General features: G+C 31.7%; 1 long non-coding RNA gene across 1 annotated transcript; it reads right to left on the reverse strand.

Moving 5' to 3' along the window:
- Positions 1-403: 403 nt before the first annotated feature.
- LOC140452489 (uncharacterized) lies at positions 404-19,740 on the reverse strand. The gene is made up of 3 exons (XR_011952195.1): positions 19,507-19,740; positions 19,227-19,302; positions 404-800 (listed from the first exon to the last, which is right to left on the reverse strand). It is a non-coding gene; the product is annotated as an uncharacterized lncRNA (long non-coding RNA).
- Positions 19,741-20,047: the final 307 nt, after the last annotated feature.

The raw sequence follows: 20,047 nt of genomic DNA on the forward strand, positions 1-20,047 counted from the left end.
CAAATGGCAAATGCAGCTTTGGAAACTGCAGCATTAAAGATTTCTGCAAATGGCCGGTTAAACCATCTCCTCAAGTTCATTTAAGTGTTTTGATCGGTTTTGGCGGGATCGAATATCTTCTCATCATTGCAATGAAGCTGGTAGGAACATAAATGACATGACTCCTTTGAATAGAATAGAATTGAAGGTTTTGCTTAAAATGAAGGTTTCGGTGTGCGAGGGAAAAGTGGAATGACAAGAAAGAAAAATAGGAAGAATTTTAATTTGCTTTTAGTTTTTTAAATATTGCTTGTAACTGATATAGTTCAATTGTGTCTTAAGGTATTAATATGATTTTAGGAATTACTTCAAAAATTGTCACAAAATATCTATTTCAAGGGACACTACCACTAATATATAAGGAAGGAAATAAATTGTATAGTAAAGAACAATATTTATTGTTAAAATCCACAAATTAATTACTATTACTAATTGTTTCACTGACAAGGCAATGCTTTCAAAAAAAAAGGTCAGCCTCATCCATTTTTACTACTTTTGACATTGCCTATATCAGTTTTAATCTCTCATTTTGAGAAAGCCAAATATATATTTTTTTGAAGGTATTTTCTGCACTGATGTAGAAGTTGTACATGGAGACACCTACCCACTGGCAGAAGCTGCACTATCTCGATTTATTATACCACTTCTCTCATCCAGAAAAATACATTCTTCTTTTAACGTATCTTCTACAAATCTTGATTCTTCACACCCCAAATTTCCTGTCGTACTTTAGGACATCCATCGTTTTTTGCAGTCTTCCCCTGCAAGATTAAATAATTATTAAGATGCGCATAATATATTTTTAGTTTAAGGAAGAAAAGTTGAAAGACTAGAACAGATAAATAAAAAGTTACAATATTTGTCAATAAAGTGTAACTGATGTTTAATATACGTAAGGTAGATAATGAATATTTCCAATTATTAAATTATGATAGTAGTTATAAAGAACGAATGTACAAAATGAGTTGGGACAAGAAAAACATTCTAGTCTTCATGAGATGCCGAAAATTTAAAAAAAGACAAATTTTTATTGAAATGGTTGATAGATATGAAGTAAGGGATTACTTCGGAAATTGTTAGATTGTCAAATGTCTGTTTGAAGGAACAATAAAACTACACAGTTGAAAAAATGCAAACACAAAGCAAGGAAGAAAATAGAATTGCCTATAAAATGTAACCATTCATGATCTCCAATACCTTATACTCAGCGTCGCCTGCGACTGTGGTAGGTGTTGTGGTATGCCTGCTTCTTTTAGTATCTACCCTAAGTGTTGCCATTTGGCCCTGTCGAACGCTTTGCCGATAATCTATAAAATAAATGTATAGTGGGATATTGCATTCTCATGCTCTAGGGGTATTTCTCTTTGTAGGAAAGTTTTCGGTCTCTCATTGATTAGGAGTAGCATTGATTCTATAGTTGTCGCATTTATGGAAGCTGCGTTTTTATGTATTGCCGTTATTGTAGATTTTGTCTACACAACAAAGGGGGCAAATGTGATCTACAGAATTATAGATCTATATCGTTGCTCAGGACAATTACCAACCGGTTGAACAGGCTGGCTTCCGCAAAGGATATAGTACATCAGACCATCTGCTGACAATGAGAACATTGATAGAGAAGGCAAATGAATACCAACTACCCGTATTTCTTGCCTTCGTCGACTATGAAAAGGCGTTTGATAGTATCGAGAAATGGGCCATAGAACAAGTTATTAATAATTGTAGAATAGATTCAAGATATAGGCAACTAATACATAATATATATGAAAATGCAACTATGATAGTACAGCTAGACGAAAATACAAATCCCATCCCCATTAAGAGAGGAGTGAGACAAGGAGACGTAATATCGCTTAACTTGCTTAAGTCTTGTTCCTTGATTTCAATTCTCAGAATTTCGAATCTTTTGATGGTTAACGAAATCAAAAACCTTTCGGTACTCCTCATTTTCTAATGAGTCAATGCTGCCAACAAATTAAAGTACCATCTGAATGGAAAACCGCTCAACAAGTATCCACTTTTAAAAAGGGTAATCGAAAAGATCCTAACTGCTACAGAGGATTAAGTGCCTACCTACTTTCGGGAGATTGTTTGGAAAGATAATAAATGGAAAAATACCAGATGATGTAGGACATCTAATTAGCGAAGACCAAAGTGGATTTACGCCTGGTAGATCTTGCACTGATAACTTGTTTATACTCCAAAAATTAATAAAAAAAAGAATAGCGGTTGGTACCGAAGTACATCTAGCTTTCATCGACCTAGGAAAGGCATATGATACAGTTCCAACACTTAAATTGTGGCAAGCTTTACAACAACTCGGCATTAGTCCATACCTAACACTACTTACCTAAAAATCGGAAATAGACTATCAGAACGAATAAAATTAACTAAAGGACTAAGACAAGGATGTAGTATGTCACCCTTACTGTTTAATTTATATATTGAGGCAGCCCTCCAAAATTGGAAAAATCACAGCCAGGGAATGGGAATCCCCATAGGAAATGACGTACAGTTCTCACTGAACTTTGCGGATGACCAAGCCGTCCTAGCTTAAGCTACAAGTCAGCATGAAGAAAACAGAATATTTAGTTATCAATTCAGATGCAAGGTTTGAAGTGTTGATAGACGAGGACGTGGAAATCAAACAAGTGGAAAAATTTTGAATATTTAGGTGCACTCATTGATAAGAACGGCTTGGGAGAAACCGAAATTTTAAACACCGAATTATTCAGGGACGTAAAATTGTAGGATGTCTGAACTCCTTATGGTTGGATCGCAACATTTCCAAAAAGAACAAAAAATGAATAGTGCAAACGATGGTTGAATCAGTTCTTTGTTATGGCTCTGAAGTATGGATAATTAATGCAGACCTGAAAAGAAGATTGTTGGCAGTTGAAATGGATTATTTGGGAAGAAGTGCTAGAACATTAAGGCTGGAAAGGAAGACCAACGAATCTATAAGAAATAACATGAATGCTACAGAAATGGCCATTGACAGAATAGAAAGAAGAGGTTTAAAATGGTTTTAACACCTATTGAGAATGCCTGACGAACGTTGGCCCCAAAAACTTCACAGGTGGACGCCTCCTGGAAGAAAAAAAAGAGGTAGATCTCGACGCTCATGGAATGAAGGAATTGGAACAGCGACGGAATCGAGAGATTTGGAGGATGAGCATGCCTTGGACCGGGAAGATTGGCGGAGGAGAACGGGAATACGGCGATAGCCGTCTCCAAAATGTATTGTATTTACAAGTTGGCTTTAGTACTTTAAATTAAACTAAAACCCAAATTTTAGGGACTCAAAATGAAGGTAGCATAAAAAAATTTCGAACCCCCCCCCTTAGGCAAATTCTGGGTGCGCCACTGCTTTCATTAGTACTCTGTCAAGTTCTTCTTGGCAAAAATTTGGCTTTACTCCACCATATCAGATTGGAAAACGCCTTATTATTCTAAGTTGACTATTTGTTTCCCTGTTTATTTTGTTTAGCATTAATAACTTTTAGAAGGTTACCAAGTACACCTAGAATTATACATGAACTCTGTGATAGTCAAATACTGTCTCTTATGCAACAGTTAGGAACTTTCGATTCGTCTAAAAAGTCAGAATTCAATACAGATTTGTGAGTTTTTGTTGCATGCAACGTTCCATTCTTCCAACTTACTAATTCAGTTGGCATTTTTTAAGCTTTGTACAAATTAGGTAAATTCTGAAAAATCCACGGTTCGAAAGAGCTACCTTAAAATATATTTACGAGGAAACCTTAAGGGAAATTGGGGCCGATTTTTTTAATAATTTGCTCTCAATATCGGCTGATAAAACGACAGACTTATGTGGACTTAATTATTGGAAAATTAAAAAGAAACCTCCTCATTTAGTCTAAATTCCTTGTTTTTCCTAATCCCTGTAAGGTATTAGAAAAATCAAACCATTCTACTATTACCCGGTTCATAAATAACTATTAAATCATTATTATACAAATCAGTATATATACAATCTCCCAACAGCAGCAGAAGTAGTGCAGTGGAACATATCTACTAGAGAAATAATTTGACGATTCAAAACATGGAGACTCCGAAGATATTGATGAAAACTCCAAAGAGCGAATCGAAAGCTAGACTTAGCAAAAAATTCGACATGATTTAACGCCGAAAATGAGTAAGTTTTATATTAATTTTTCTCACAATAATAATCTTAGTTCTTGATTGTACTAACCAGATTCATCATACATATATATATATATATATATATATATATATATATATATATATATATATATATACATATATATATATATATAATATATCAATCTTCCAGATGTATGTAGGGCAGTGTATGCTTCAGGGGCTCACGCTTTGTTATATTATAGTCTCTGTATTTGATTTTTTTAAATACCAACACTCATACCATACGATTCTAAGGATCGAAATGTTTTAACTAACATTCCAGTGGTACCGTCTTCCATAAAGACGAAAATAAAATTTCGCCTTAAAAATTTTAACATGATATTACAATGTTGCAGCATTCAGTAATTTTCTACCTTGATGTAATTTTTAAATGATATATAGATTGTGAATATATATGGTTTATGAGGTTTTTAAAATTGCCATCAACCACATCTAGCAGAAACAACTCGTTTCAGAATGGGTGAAGTTTATGCCATTAAGACAAAGGATTACCCTGTACAAAATTAAAATCATCAATGTTGTGCATTCTGCTTTAGTGAAAAGAGGAAGAAAATCAGGTTTCCTGATAATATATATGCACATAATACTTTTCTGGAATATGTAATTACTTAATGGAACGAATAGTTTGAGTGTATTAAACAGATTGTAGTAAAAAACTCGTTTATGATCTATTTATTATATAACTCAATCTTTATTTTTACGACTATCGACTTATTTTCCTACATTCAATTACAATTTTATACGCCAATAAATTGTGCATTCTTTTCGTTTCTTGGCAATCGTTCAACTGTACAAATGATATTTTTTATCCGACTGCATCTCTTCATTACGTTAAAAATACTATAAAATTCACAGACACTATACTATCCATGTCGAATTCAGACACATATTCATTTATATATTATAATATAAAAATCTTTCTTTGTTAAATATTTACCACTGAAAATTAACACGAAAGAAATGCCTGAAAGAAAAAATATGGAATGCCTTCATTGTATAACAAGAATAGATACAAACAAGAAATCAGGAAATAAGACGAACGACATCACTGTTAATCATCAAGACCTTAAGAGCGTAGGCGCAAAATTTCGGGCCAATGCTTTTTAAATGCATTCATTTTTTCGAATCCTAAAAAAACTAATAAGTATTTTTGAACAATTTAAACGCAGAATGAAAGAATACATTATTGCTGAGTGCCGAAAGTCCCTGAAAACTTCTATAATGTTTATTTTAATAAGTTACAGGGGTGAAAAAAAAAAAAGAAAAAATTAAGTGTGATTTTTAATTTCAAATATCTCGTTCAAAAATACTTTTTGTTTATTCTAAGGGACTTTCGGCCCTCGGTAATAATGTAATCTGTCATTCTGCGTTTAAATTTTTCAAAAATATTTGTTAGTTTTTTCAGGATTCGAAAAAAATGATTGCATTAAAAAAGCATTGGCCCGAAATTTTGCGCCTACGCTCTTAACATTGGAACCTTGAATATGTTAAGCTGGCACACATGTACTGCGTGACAAAAACAATAGAAGAACTTGAAAGGATTGACATGAATATTACAGCTGTCCAGGAAATCAAGTGAACTGGCACAGGAAACCAAAAAATCAGAAAATCAATAGCATTTGGTAGCCCCAACAATCAGTTCTTCACGGGCTCCCACATACAGACGTCTGCACTCTGCTCTGGAAGCTCATCCAGCACGAGTCCTGTCCCACCTTCCAGTTCACCCTAGTTTGTGAGGCTGTTCCAACAAAATTGTGTTTTATTTCAAATGTAAGAATAGATAGTATTTTTCAAGACTATCTATTAATAAAGCACAAGCCTACTTATGGATGGATTGATAGCAAGGGATTCTTCACCCAAAGTAAACTCTAATAGAGGAATTTACTGGGGATTAACAAACAGACTGGAGGATCTTGACATATCTTGATATGAATATATTGTCTCTTAGCATACACAAAACAAGACATGCAACTAAAAATACACAGATTGCAAGAAGAATCAAAGAAGGTTGAGTGAATCTGTGAGCATACTGAAGAAGTTAATTAATTTTACATGTGTAGAGGGATTTACACAACTTGAAGAAAAACTGTTGCTCCTTTTTAGCATTAACAGTGGTCTTAAACAGGGAGAAGCGCTATCCTCACACCTCTTCAATATCTTTCTGAAAAGCTTCGTGCGAAAAACAAACACAGTACACTACAACACAAATAAATACAACTATTAGTGGCAAGAAATATTTCATTAAACTGGAAAATGCCGCAAAAGAGGATTTCTTCCGAATCAACGAAGATAAAACAAATATATGGATACAGCAAAAACAAAACAACATTTTATGCTGTATTAGATTTAGTTTGTCGAGGTTTTCATATTACTTTATTTATAATTTTTCTGCTTTATACAGTCCTATATAAATACAGCAGCAGACAGCAGCAAGTGAAGTCGGCGAAGACTCACTTCGAATTGTAGTGATAGAGAGAAGAAGAAAGGCATTTAAGAGGAACCAGTGACAGCAGATATATAAAAAATTACAGAATGGAGCCGCATAAATAAAAGGAAAACTGTAATACTCTAGAATATTTAAACTATGCATATTTAATACTTTATACTTCTTTTCTGTGATATCTACTGAGATTTTCCTCTAGCATCGCATGGAAAAACAAAGTTTTTCTTGAAACACATTTGGAGATTTTAAACTAGGAGCGCAGGTACCGACCGCGCGGTATCCAAATATCTGTAACTCAGGTAATATTACTCGAATTTACTTCAAATTTTATGTGAATACTCTTGAAGTACTATACTTTCATATGTAATAAAAAAAATCGATTTTTTTAAAATACAAGACCTGTGTAACCCCTTAACATTAAGAGCTGAATATTGAAAGGATTCTAAATGGAGATCTAAAGATCCAATTTATAGTAGGAGTAACAACATTTGAAAAGTGTCTTTTTTCACCAGCTTTTTATTCAGCCTACTTACAAGCGTGTGACCTTAAAAATATTAGAGTTATTATATACATTTATTAGGTAAAAAGTCAGTTATTTTTCAAACTGTTTTTTTATAACAAAGTTAATAAAATGTTAATGCATTTTTTATTATACCTTAAAAATAAACGCTTAAAGAATCGATTTCGATTTTCAGAATACATCTAGAGTGACTGTCTGGGCAGTCTCTCTAGATAGGTACAGCTATATATAGGTCACTATATCGAATTTTAACCGTCGAGTTGAAATAAATTTTATGTAAAATTGATTTCCAGCGCGTACCTGAGATTGAAAATCAACGTTTTTGAACAAAAAAACGTTTTTGTTCAAAATTATCTAAGCTACATTTTTCATTAAAAACATTTTTTCTACGGCGTACAGATTCTCAGTAAATCGATTTTTTTTTCCGGTTTTCCCCACCTACATGGGGGAGTTTTAGGGGGAAGCCTTGGGGTAAAAGTGGTAAACTTTTTTGCATAGTTTTTGGAATCTTAAAATTGACATTTTCAGCAAAATTCAGATTGTTCGTATGATTTTTAGAGGTCAAATCTCTGCCGACTGGGCTATTAATTTAAACTCGCATATTGAAGAACTTTTAAGATCTACAACAAGAAACGTTTTATAGGCAAAAAATGATTTTTTCACTTTTTAGGATTGTTTAAACCAAAAACAAAGCAAAATCAGCTGCACCTCTTCACAAATTTTTTATCAGCTACCCCTCGTATACCTTTAATTATGTATAAAATTCTTACATGAAATCCATGACTTTTTCCCAGAGAGACTGGTGTATTTAGAAAACAATATCAAAGGAAACCAAACAGATTTCTTAAACATAGTACCTTCCTAGAACATTTCCTTCAAGAAAAAAAGCAAAAACTATGAGAAGATGAGGAATACCTACTCATTAAACACAATTTAAATAGTTTTCCTGACACCAAGAGGAACCTATGTACCAAGTTTCAAGATTTTATAAAAAAAGCCATTGGACTACGAGAAGAACAAGATCTACTGACTTCAAATTTACTACAGTTCTTTCTTCAGAATCAAGAATCTATGTATAAATTTTCAAAACTCTGATTTATCTTTCAAACAAAATAAAAGCCATACCAACGAAATAATTTCAAGAAGGTGTCGGGTATGTAACAAACAACCATTATCAGTACATCAAAGAACATAAATCAATTAACAGATTAGTTCAAATCTAATGACGCATGCCGAAATTCGCAATGCTCTAACAAAGTGAACTGTCAGCAATGTCTTATCTGAGCAAAGGCGATTCAGGTTTGATTGAATTTTAACAGTTCTTATTAACGCTTGAAGGTGAGAAGTTTGAAAAGAAAAGTCAGAAAATTGAAAATCCAGTAATATCCAATTCAGTTGTAATCAAGTAAATTCAATTCTTCAGGTTTAGGTAATATAGTTAAGATATACGTTTTTAGGTAGAATAGTATTTAAGTATAAAAAACTTTACAATGTATTAAAAACTTATAATGTAATTGGTACATTTACATAAAATTGATGGGAAGATAGAGCGCCTAGGAGGAAAAGGCAGAAGAGCCATGTCAAGGTTTCATAATATCAAAAGTTGAACGGGCATGAACATTCCATAATTACTAAGAGCGGCGCAGAATAGAGCACATGTTTTGATCTAGTGGCAAACATCTAGTAATGGAGTGTACCAGAAGAAAACGGTATTCTCCAATGCGCACGTATAATACAACGTTCTTTAGATAATATTTCGAACACACGTTCGTTCGTTTTCATTATTAGATATACAGTATTATTATACATTACTTTGGCATTTTTAGGTAAAGAATAATTTTATTTCGGTAATTTTCTCTTTTAGTTTAGTTTTTTTTAGAATATTAAATATTAGTATATATATATATATATATATATATATATATATATATATATATATATTATTTACTTGTACTAAAAGGCTATCATAAAAGTTCCTTACACATAATATCTGTAGAATATATAAAGATTTAGAATGTGGTGTAATCTTTCTTTTCATTTTATTTTAGTCTAACATGTCGTCCACGGGTGCTATACCAAAAATAGCTCGTAAGGATAAAGTAAGTAATCAATTTTTAAATTATTTCCACTAACACACAGAATTATTACATTTATTTTTACTTGATTAATAAACTCTTAGTTAACTACTCCACAGGTCTTCTTGAAATTGTGCCATTATTCGTATCTGCTATAACTCTAGAAGAAAAAAATAATAGAGCCTTAGGTACATAGGTCCCTCTTGATGTAAAGAACTGTGAAGAAGGGAAATGGGAAGAACTGGGTCAATATTTCTTCTTCTCCTCATATGTTATATCTTTTTTTCTCTTGAAAGAAAAGTCCTAGATTTTTGAAACTTGGTACATACGTTTCTCTTGCTGTAATGAAGAACCTATTGAATTTGGAGTCAAAATTTCTTCCTCTCATATTTTTGTCTTTTTTATCTTGCAAGAAAAATCCTAAATTCTTGGTACACAGATTCCTCTTGGTGTAAGGAAAGAACAATTTTGAGTTTTGGGCCAATATGTCTGCTGCATCTCGTATTCTCATGTTCTTTTTCATCTTGGAGGAAAAGTCCTAGATTCTTGAAACTTGGTACATGTACATAAGTTTTTTTTGGTATTATTTTCATGAATTCTGACGAGTAATTCGACACTTCGGAGAATCGGTATATATTATGGTTTTAGGATACGTGTCAAACTCCTCAAATGTGACATAAATCACTTCAATATATAAAAAAAGGTTGTTTGTAATGTTCAAATTGTTTTAGTTTACTCCTAAAGAAGCTGTTAAATAAATGGCGAAATATTGAGTAATTTAGAAAAACGAAAGATTTTCATTACAGACCACTTTACCCGATAATTCGAACTTATTTATATATATATATATATATATATATATATATATATATATATATATATATATATATATATATATATATATATATATATATATATATATGTTCAATTGGTCAATATACCAAAATAATGTCTTTTGCATATAGTTTTATGTACAATTGATTTACTTGTTCTTCTTCTTCTTAAAGTTCCATCTCCTATCGGAGGTTGGATATCATAACGGCTATGGTCACTTTGTTGGCTGCTGCTCTGAAAAGTTGTAGTGAACTACAGTTAAACCATTCTCTAAGGTTCTTCAGCCAGGAGATGCGTCTTCTTCCTATGCTTCTTCTTCCTTGGATCCTTCCTTGCATAATAATTCTCAGCAGCTCATATTTTTCTCCTCTGGTTATGTGACCCAAATATTCTAGTTTTCTTCTTTTTATGCTGTTCATAATTTCTAACTCCTTATTTAGACGTCGTAGTACCTCAGCATTGGTAATCCTTTGAACCCACTGGATTTTTAATATTCTTCTGTAACACCACATTTCGAACGCTTCTATTTTTCTTATGTTTTGTTTCTTCAATGTCCAAGCTTCCATTCCGTATAGTAAGATAGAAAATATGTAACATCTTAGAGCCCTCAATCTAAGATGCCACTGAAGGTCTCTGTTGGTAAGCATTGTCTTCATTTTCACAAATGCTTGCCTTGCAGTTTCAATTCGGACTTTGATTTCTCTGCTTTGGTCATTTTTGTCATCAACCCAGGCTCCCAGATATTTATATGTCTCTACTTTTTCTATTTGGGTTTGCTCTATCATTAATCCTGTATTTCCATGTTGCGTTTTTGAGACAATCAGAAATTTAGTTTTTCTCTTATTTATTTTTAGTCCGTATCTAATGCAATAATCGTTAATTCTATTTACCAATTCTTGTAGCGATTCCAGGGTGTCTGCCATTATAACGGTGTCATCAGCGAATCTTATGTTATTTACTATTCTTCCGTTTACAGAGATTCCATCACCCACATCCGCTATCGCTTCCTGGAAAATGGCTTCACTGTACACGTTAAACAGTAATGGTGACAGAACTAAGCCCTGTCTTACTCCTCTCTTTATATCTATATTTTCGGACTTTTGTTCTTCTATCTTTATATTGGCCTTTTGATTCCAATACAGATTGATAATGATTCGTAAGTCTCGTCTGTCTATATCTTTGTTTCTCAGTACTTCTATTAGTTTTTCATGTCGGACCCTGTCGAATGCCTTCTCGAAGTCGATGAAACAGGAATAAATATCTAGGTTCATATCTAAGCATCTTTGAGTCTAAGCATCTTTGATGTTCATCTACATCATACTTGTACTAAAAGGCTATCATAAAAGTTCCTTACACATAATATCTGTAGAATATATAGAAATTTATAATGTGGTATAATCCTTCGTTTTATTTAATTTTAGTCTAACATGTCATCCACGGGTGCTATACCAGAGATACCTCATAATGATACAGTAAGTAATCAATTTTTAAATTATTTCCGCTAACACACAGAATTATTATATTTATTTTTACTTGATTAGTAAACTCTTAAGCGTTGTTTTTATGTGACTACTTTCATTTGTTGTATTTTTTATTAACTACTCCACAGGTCTCTTTGAAATCGTGTCATTATTCTCTCTGCTATAACTCTAGAAGGAAAAATAATAGAGCCTTGAAACTTGGTACATGGGTCCCTCTTCAGCACTTCCTAACACTCTATCATCCGGATTTGGAAAGAGCTACGTTAAGGATGCTGCGTGTTTCCAACATTTTAAAAAAATCTTGTGAAAATAAGTACCACTACTATACCACCTATTACGTTTTACATATATTTATTTTGTTGTTTTAGGTTGAAGTAACATTTACATTGTACGGATCTTCAGATGTAGATCTAAAACATATTGAAGACCTGGATGAATGTGATGTAGAACTGATTGAATTAAACTATGAGGAAGTAGAAGGTTTTTTTAAACAAAACGCAGATGATATGCAGTTGCAAGAGTATGCTGAAGAGATGCTTGTCAAAGACACAGCTAAACTAGCGCTTGAAATTAAAAGGGAACGGCATCGTTACAGAAAAGGTACGATAGTTAATTCTAAATAGTACATTCTTCCTTTATTTGGCTATTAGGTAGTGTTATTTTCATAATATTCTTTTCCTATAGTATAACAAAGTACACAGTGTGAGATATTAGAATTAAACTAATTATTCAAAAAGTTAATTCTTAAAATTAATGAAAAAACGCAGTGGATGAAGTTAACTATCCGCCATAATACGGCTCTACAGATTCAAATCATTTTAGTCTTCTTTGCGAGTACCTCTTCTTTTTAGTTCTACATGGATCCTTGATATCCACTATTTCTGTAGAAAACTCTCCATTTTATTTCAATTTTCGTTAAGTAACTAAAAACTCTACATATTTAGTGTTAGCTTATCTATTTTTCAAAAAATTATATTTTTAAGCCCTTTTAGAGTACAAAACATGGTTTGTGAATATTTATAGTCTTATATTTTAAATACAGTCTTAGTCTGTTTGATAAATTGTATTAAACTTGTATGTTTTATCTCTCCTATTAAATTAAAACAAATGAAGTTGACTCCTCAAAATGACTGGTTCATTCCTTAAATTTATTTATGTTAGAATCCAGGCCTTTACCCAAGCAAACGAACCTATTAACGCTACCAGGAGGTAATAGGAGAAGGGGTACACCAAGACTGAGATGAAGGGTTGGAGCAATTGGATGGAAGCGGTTGGCGATGAACATAAATAAGTGGCGAAATAGACTGGGAAAGGTCTGGGCTTAACTAGGGCAGTAGTACAATTGATGATGAGAGAAGAGATGTTCATAATTGTCGTTTTTGTGCCCCTCATAGCCTCTGTGATTCCAAGTCAAGAAAATATTTTAACCATGCTTAATTTGAGGATGTCATGGTTTTGCTGCACCTATAGCCTATAGCCAATTTCATGATTTTGGACCTCTGGGGGCTAATGTTTCGATTCAGTTATTGTATAAAATCTAATTGAATTTTCTTTCTTGTAGAATATAAAATGCAAATAACTAAGTGTAATGAATCCAATGTGCATAATAAACCTGGAAAAGTGTTTAACACTTGGTGCAGAATGAAACATGTAAGTACAATCAGCAATACTCGACTGGTTGGCAAGAAAAACATTTTTCATATTTTTCTAAAAAAATATTACATCTATAAAACTAATAAAAATATCTACTGATATGTGTGTCATTTTTAGGCAAAAGAAAAGATGAAGGCAGAACTGGCAGAAATAGCTATGAAGAAACTCTTTGGTGATAATGAGGAAGAAATAGGTATTAAACACATTATATTTATAGTAGTATATATATATATATATATATATATATATATATATATATATATATATATATAAATATTGCAAAAGTTTTGTACCACTAAACCATTATGCTGATTTTGATAGTTGATTTTCTCGTGAACTCGTGAACATATTAACAGATTCCACTATTTTTTTTTTATTTTAGACTTTTCTCTGGTATTTGCAATGTTGGGTAAAGGTGTTCTCAAAAAATGTTTTTCTTATGCTTGAAACAACCTGTAGGGTGAGTGGGTTTACATCAAAACTATGTTGTAGTCTCCTGTTTTGTGAACAATTGTTTTAATTTTCATGATATCTTTAAAACTCAAACTTCAAGTTAAAACTAAAAAATAAATGGTTTTATTCTTTAAGATGTGTTCTAACTGAAACAATACTAAATTAACAACAAAAATTAACAACAGTTAACTAAACTTTAAAAACAGAAAGAAACAATGTAAACTAATATCGTGTGTGGAAACATGACATTAGTCGTGCTTCCATACTGTCTCTCTACTTCTAATATCAGCTTCAGATCGCCTAGACATCATGGATATTAAGCGGACTATTTAATTTTGGTCTATGGAGTTTCATATAGCAATAATCATAGTTTCTGTATCTTGCAGGGAAGCAGAAAGGGTGCTTCTGATGAAGTCTTAATTGTCTACCAACAATATCCCATAAGTGTTCAATAGGATTCATGTCTGGACTGTGAGGGGACCAATTTAATGTCTGGATATTTACCTCACTTAAATATCCAGTAATGACACGTGATACTTGAAGTCTGCGTTATCATGCGTTAAGATGAAATTATTTCCTATATAAGTAAAGTGCGAAAGGAACAATGTGTTCAAAAAAACAAAAAAGACACCAAATATGTTATCTCTCGTATGCTGCACTGTGCATACAGCTTACTTGTTTGATGACTAACTCTTAAGCATCGATCAGAACTTTTATTATTGTTTCAATTAAAACAAATATTACAGAAGAAAACCGTCTTCCATTATCTGTTAAATCAACTATCAAAAAATTAACATAATTTTTGGTGGTGCAAAACTTTTGCTGTTAAGTTTATATATACATATATGATTGGGTCACAAAAATAGTCTATCCTGAGATTTCTGGCAATCTTCATTAGGTTCTGAAAAATTCTGAAAACAAATTTTTATTCCAAAGGAGACACACTCTAAAGGTACAGACATATCGTCCCTACCATTTCCAACTGTCGAATGTGAAAAATCGGGTTTTTTCAGATTCGATACCTTGTCCTTGCATTAGACGTGATACACCTTGTAGCAAAATATCGAAATTGTAGCTTGATAAGGAACGCGGGAAATATCTTGATTAAACTATCGAATATGAACATTTTGTCATTTTGTTTTGGTCAAAATATCGAATATACTGCAAACTGGCGAAAATGGAATATTCCATACTTTTGTTTTGTGCAAATATAACTAAAGGTATATTTGTACGACACAAAATGACGAATGTGTCACATTTATGAAATTTCACAAGCCGAAAAAAGACCTTTGCAGAGTTTGTGTCACTTACGATGGTAGTTCAGATGACGAAAAGGTTTTAAACCGCGAAGACGATCACAATCATCTGGAAAGAAAATATGCAGCGAGAAAAAAAAGGGATGAAGATAAACAGTCGACTTTGGAGAATAGGAAAATATAAGCATTTAATTTCGATCTGCAATCTGTTTTGTTAACGCCTAAAGGAGCTGCAGGACCTTTTTTTATCTGAGAAAACTTGCCATTTATAACAGAGAATAACCGAACACAGAGAAGTGACACAACGGTCCAAAAGCGTGTACCATTTTTGTATACGCATGCCCGATTCTGGTTGTTTAACTGTCAAAAACACGTGCTTATTCTTTAATTCTGGTTGTTTTCGATAGTCCGTAGGCGTGTATGGTAAATACTCAACACAACAAGTGCATTTGACCATTTATATAATTTATTTATAGTTAAAAGTTTATAGTTATAGTTTATAGTTAAAAGTTTAATTTATATTTAAAATGTCTGGATATATTTGTGCGATTCGCGGATGTTCATCTGTGACAGGAAAATAAGTTTATTTAGATTTCCTAAGAATAATAACAGGTAATTACTATTGCTTTGTAATTATTATTAGTTATTACATAATAGTATTGGTTTGACTTTCGAACAGTAAGCCGACGCCGACGTGTCTGTCCGAGCTATAAAAAATAAACGTTGGTCTGCCAAATCTCTCTTTTGTTCAAAGACGCAAGTCTCCGAAGGCTCAGGTCAAAAAATCAACAGATGGTGGCCGGGCTCGAAAACAACAATACAAATATAGTATTTTTAGGAAATAAAAATATATAGAGGGTTTTATACACGAGAATATTTGATTTAAGAGCGTAGGCGCAAAATTTCGGGCCAATGATTTTTAAATGCATTCATTTTTTTCGAATCCTGAAAAAATTAATAAGTATTTTTGAAAAATTTAAACGCAGAATGAAAGACTACAATATATTCAAAAAACTTTTTGTTTATTCTAAGGGACTTTCGACCCTCGGTAATAATGTAATCTTTCATTCTGCGTTTAAATTTTTCAAAAATATTTGTTAATTTTCTCAGGATTCGAAAAAAATGATTGCATTTAAAAAGCATTGGCCCGAAATTTTACGCCTACGCTCTTAAACGAAACAAAGAAATTACTAAAATGCTCAAACTAAAAATTGTTGGAAACATAATTAGACCGATAATTGATAAAATCTTACAATTACAACCGAACAAGACTTCAAAATTGTAAAAACATGGTTGCAAACAAACAAACTTACATTCAATTATGAAAAAACTAAATACCCATCTACTTTTTGCTATATACAAAAGTTGTCTGCCAATTTTTAATTCGTTAAATATAAATAACAAAGATCAAATATATGAATTGGAGTACATAAAATATTTAGGAGTTTGAAATGGGAATTACAAATAAAAAAATATTAAAACTTTATTTGTTGTATATCTCAATATTTAGTGACATTTTTGTGACTTAGGAGAAAACTGTAAATTTATTAAGATTAGATATTGACAAAAGTTAAATATTTCATTACTTACAATATACTTAGACTATACTAATACTCTTATAGTTGTAAGTAATAAAGTATTATTTATAAATACAGAAAAAGTTCTTTGTTTAAAATTTGTTCTGTTAAAAATTTTTAGTGCCAAAGTGTGGATAGAAGCTTGCTGACGAGAAGATTTGTTATTCAAAATGGATTCACTTTATAATAATTATAGGATTTGTGAACACCCATTCAAAAAAAGTAACGCGCCACAAGACGTACCTCTGGGGTGGTGTGGAAACGGACTTCAAATTTGTTTTAAAAAAATTTCATTGTGTAACTATTTAAGGACGGGTCACGTCAAAAGACGTTTTAGCGTAACTTCCGCGACAGCCGGGTGGCATTAGTAAATTACCTTTGGTAAATCAAAAATAATTACACCATTAAGAATGTCAACAAAAGCCGGCCCTGCAGGTAACTATTTTTTCAGTGCAATATTTCATATTTATTGAAAGTCAACATAAATGCTCAATTTTATATTGTGTGATGTGCTCACTGACTATTAATTTTCTGGTTGTTAGCTGTCATTGGCGGCTTGGCCACGTAACTTCGAAGGAGTGTCGCTTCTTTGTGTTCCGTTATTCTCTGTTTATAATTGGAACATTTATAATTTATGAGACGGGAGCGTCCAATGTTTACGGTGGTACTGAAATTGCTACATGTATATTTAAATACATCATGTCTTACCCTGATATTAAAAATATCAAAATGATGTCCGACAATTGCGGTGGACAACAGAAAAACTTTGCTTTTTCTACCATGTGTCAATATGTTGATAATTATCACCCAAATTTAAAAACAATTGACCATTTGTTTGTTATACCGGGTCACTCAGAAATGGAATTCGATTCTGTCCATTCAAAAATTGAATTCAAGTCAAAAAATTCTCCTGTATACACCCTTGAAGGATGGGCACAAATCATAAGACTTGCATGCACTAAGCTATGACCGTTTGAAGTGACATACCTACTTCATGAAGACTTCTTAGATTTTAACCAAAGAAGAGTGACATTTGCACCAGAAAATAAAATAAAACCAAAGAACAAGCAAAAACAATATGAAAAAGAAAATTAAATAAAAGATGAAGAGCAAACAAGTAATGAAAATACTAATTTTAAATATAGTGATAGTATATGGTACCAGTATCGGAAAAATGAAAAAATTTTTTCATGAAGACTAGCATTGATGGAAACTTTTTATCTCTTGAAACCAAACAAAAAAAGAGGCAAACAAAATAGTATAAACCCCGTTAAAGCATACGAGGAAAGGCTCCCAATCACGTATGCGAAGAAAAAAACCTCTTGTCACTATGTGAACAAAACTTAATAGTTAGTTCATACCACCAATATTACCAACATCTAGTACTGCCAGAGATTGTCTTCCAGAACCTGAGGCATATGAAGACAATGATAATGTTTAATTCAAAATTTAAACTTTTAATTAACCATTATTTTACAACAATTGAGGGTGAGGGTCATGACTGAGTACTTGAGTTATCTACAGTACGTGAAGTTCTATAATGAATGTATTGTGATTATTTTAACTTTTATATTTTTTACATTTCTAATTACATTAATTTTCTAGTATTACATACTGTCATAAAAATACTTTTAATAATTTCTTTAAACATAATTTTCCCATTTTATCCTACAACTTTAATTTTTAATTAAATGATTTGTAATAAACTTTATAAGAACATTAAAATTATTTTAATTTTCCCCCTTTTCAATTAAGAATATGAATGTGTTAAAATTAGACCAATATGAACTGTCGAAAATACCACATTCGCAATTTTGAAACATTGGACCAAAATAAATTGTTGATTAACGCAAAAAGCAAAGTAACGAATGTGATTTTTGGAAAGACAAAAACGGTAAGCAGTTTAATTTTTTTATCAATTTATCAAGGATTAAACATTAAATATAAAAAACATACAAATTTTTTCATTTGTCAAGGTGCTGATTTAGGATTCTCTAAAAGAGAGTTATCTTCCTGTCCTGAAAAGTACTACTTTTCACATTCAGTAGTTGGAAATAGTAGGGACGCTATGTCAATTGTCTCAGAATTTAAGGGATATACTCAAATCCCAGGGTAGACTGTCTTCATTGGCCCACTCTATATATACCTTCTACATTGTTTTACAGATGTCTTCAAAGAACCAAGTAAAGAGGAATATGAAAAATTAAAATATGCATTCTTCTAGAAGAATAGGACAATCTAGAATATGTACAGTTCTAATGCTGAAGTATTTGTTTATATGTATTATTTATACTAGGTCTAATTTAAAACTTAAATATGTGTTTTGTGTTAATGTTTGTTCTTAATGTCAATAATTATGTAAATACGAATATTAAAATAAATACCAATTATTTTTCTTATGTTGAAGTCAATTCTGAAAATTATTAAAACAAAAAAAAATCTGTGTAAATGCAACTTATTTGAAAGTAATTGACAAAGGTATTTCACAGGACAATCTGATTGATCAATACCAGATAAAAGTAAAGAAGCAAAACAGTCATACAGCATTCATTGACTTGTAAATCCAAGAGGTTCGGTCATGGGCATGAATAATAAAATTTTTTATCTTGTTCCCTTAGTTACTTACTTTCTCCTTACTTTTTTATCTCAATCACCTTCTTACTTTAATTTGAAATGTCTCACACTTACCCTTTTCTTTTTCACCTACCTTTGTCCCCCTTCATACCCCATTTAATTATGTTTAACTGGAACATGCCCTTATAGACAGGATTTCATCAAGTAATCTAAAAATCTTAAAGTGAATGATCAAAATTGCAAGAAATTGTACTGAATGAATCAGTTAGTGAACAGCATTACTACAATACCCAAAAGTTTTTAAACATAATTAAGCTTAATACATGCCCACTAGTTTTTTTTAATTTCAATTTTTCTCATTAAATTGAGTTCACTAATTATTTACTTTAGCTGATAAATTATTATGATCTTACTCTATAGAAAATTATTTATTCTACATTTTAATGGAGATGAGGTGAAAAGGTTTTCCAAGGGTCCTAACAAATTTTGTAAAAGGTTGTGATCTTTTAAATCATATAACTGTTTTTCAAACTGAGTTTTTAAGATGCCTATCATCACTGGGTTGGAGAAATTACGGAAAATATGGAAATGGAAGATGGAAATATAAAGCTGTCAAAAATGACATGCCATCATTGTTTAAGACAATAACAAATATTCTTTATCAAATAACAATTATCAAAAATTTTTGACATTAACTATTTTGTATTTGGCTCTCGCACAGTGTTGCCGGAGCTAGTTATTTATGGGTAGTTAAACAACAAATAATAATATTCGGATTTTATCCGCTTTCTTTGAAAAGAAATTATTAATATTATAGATATTGTGTTTCTTATTTGTAAAAATTATTTAATTGTATATTAATTATTATACTAATTATAAAAATACTCTCCCATGTTTATTAAACACGCATTTACTAAATCTACATACAATTATTGCAGAAAATCTGTTTTACAA

Source organism: Diabrotica undecimpunctata, chromosome 10, assembly GCF_040954645.1.
Source record: "Diabrotica undecimpunctata isolate CICGRU chromosome 10, icDiaUnde3, whole genome shotgun sequence".
Lineage (NCBI taxonomy): Eukaryota > Metazoa > Arthropoda > Insecta > Coleoptera > Chrysomelidae > Diabrotica > Diabrotica undecimpunctata.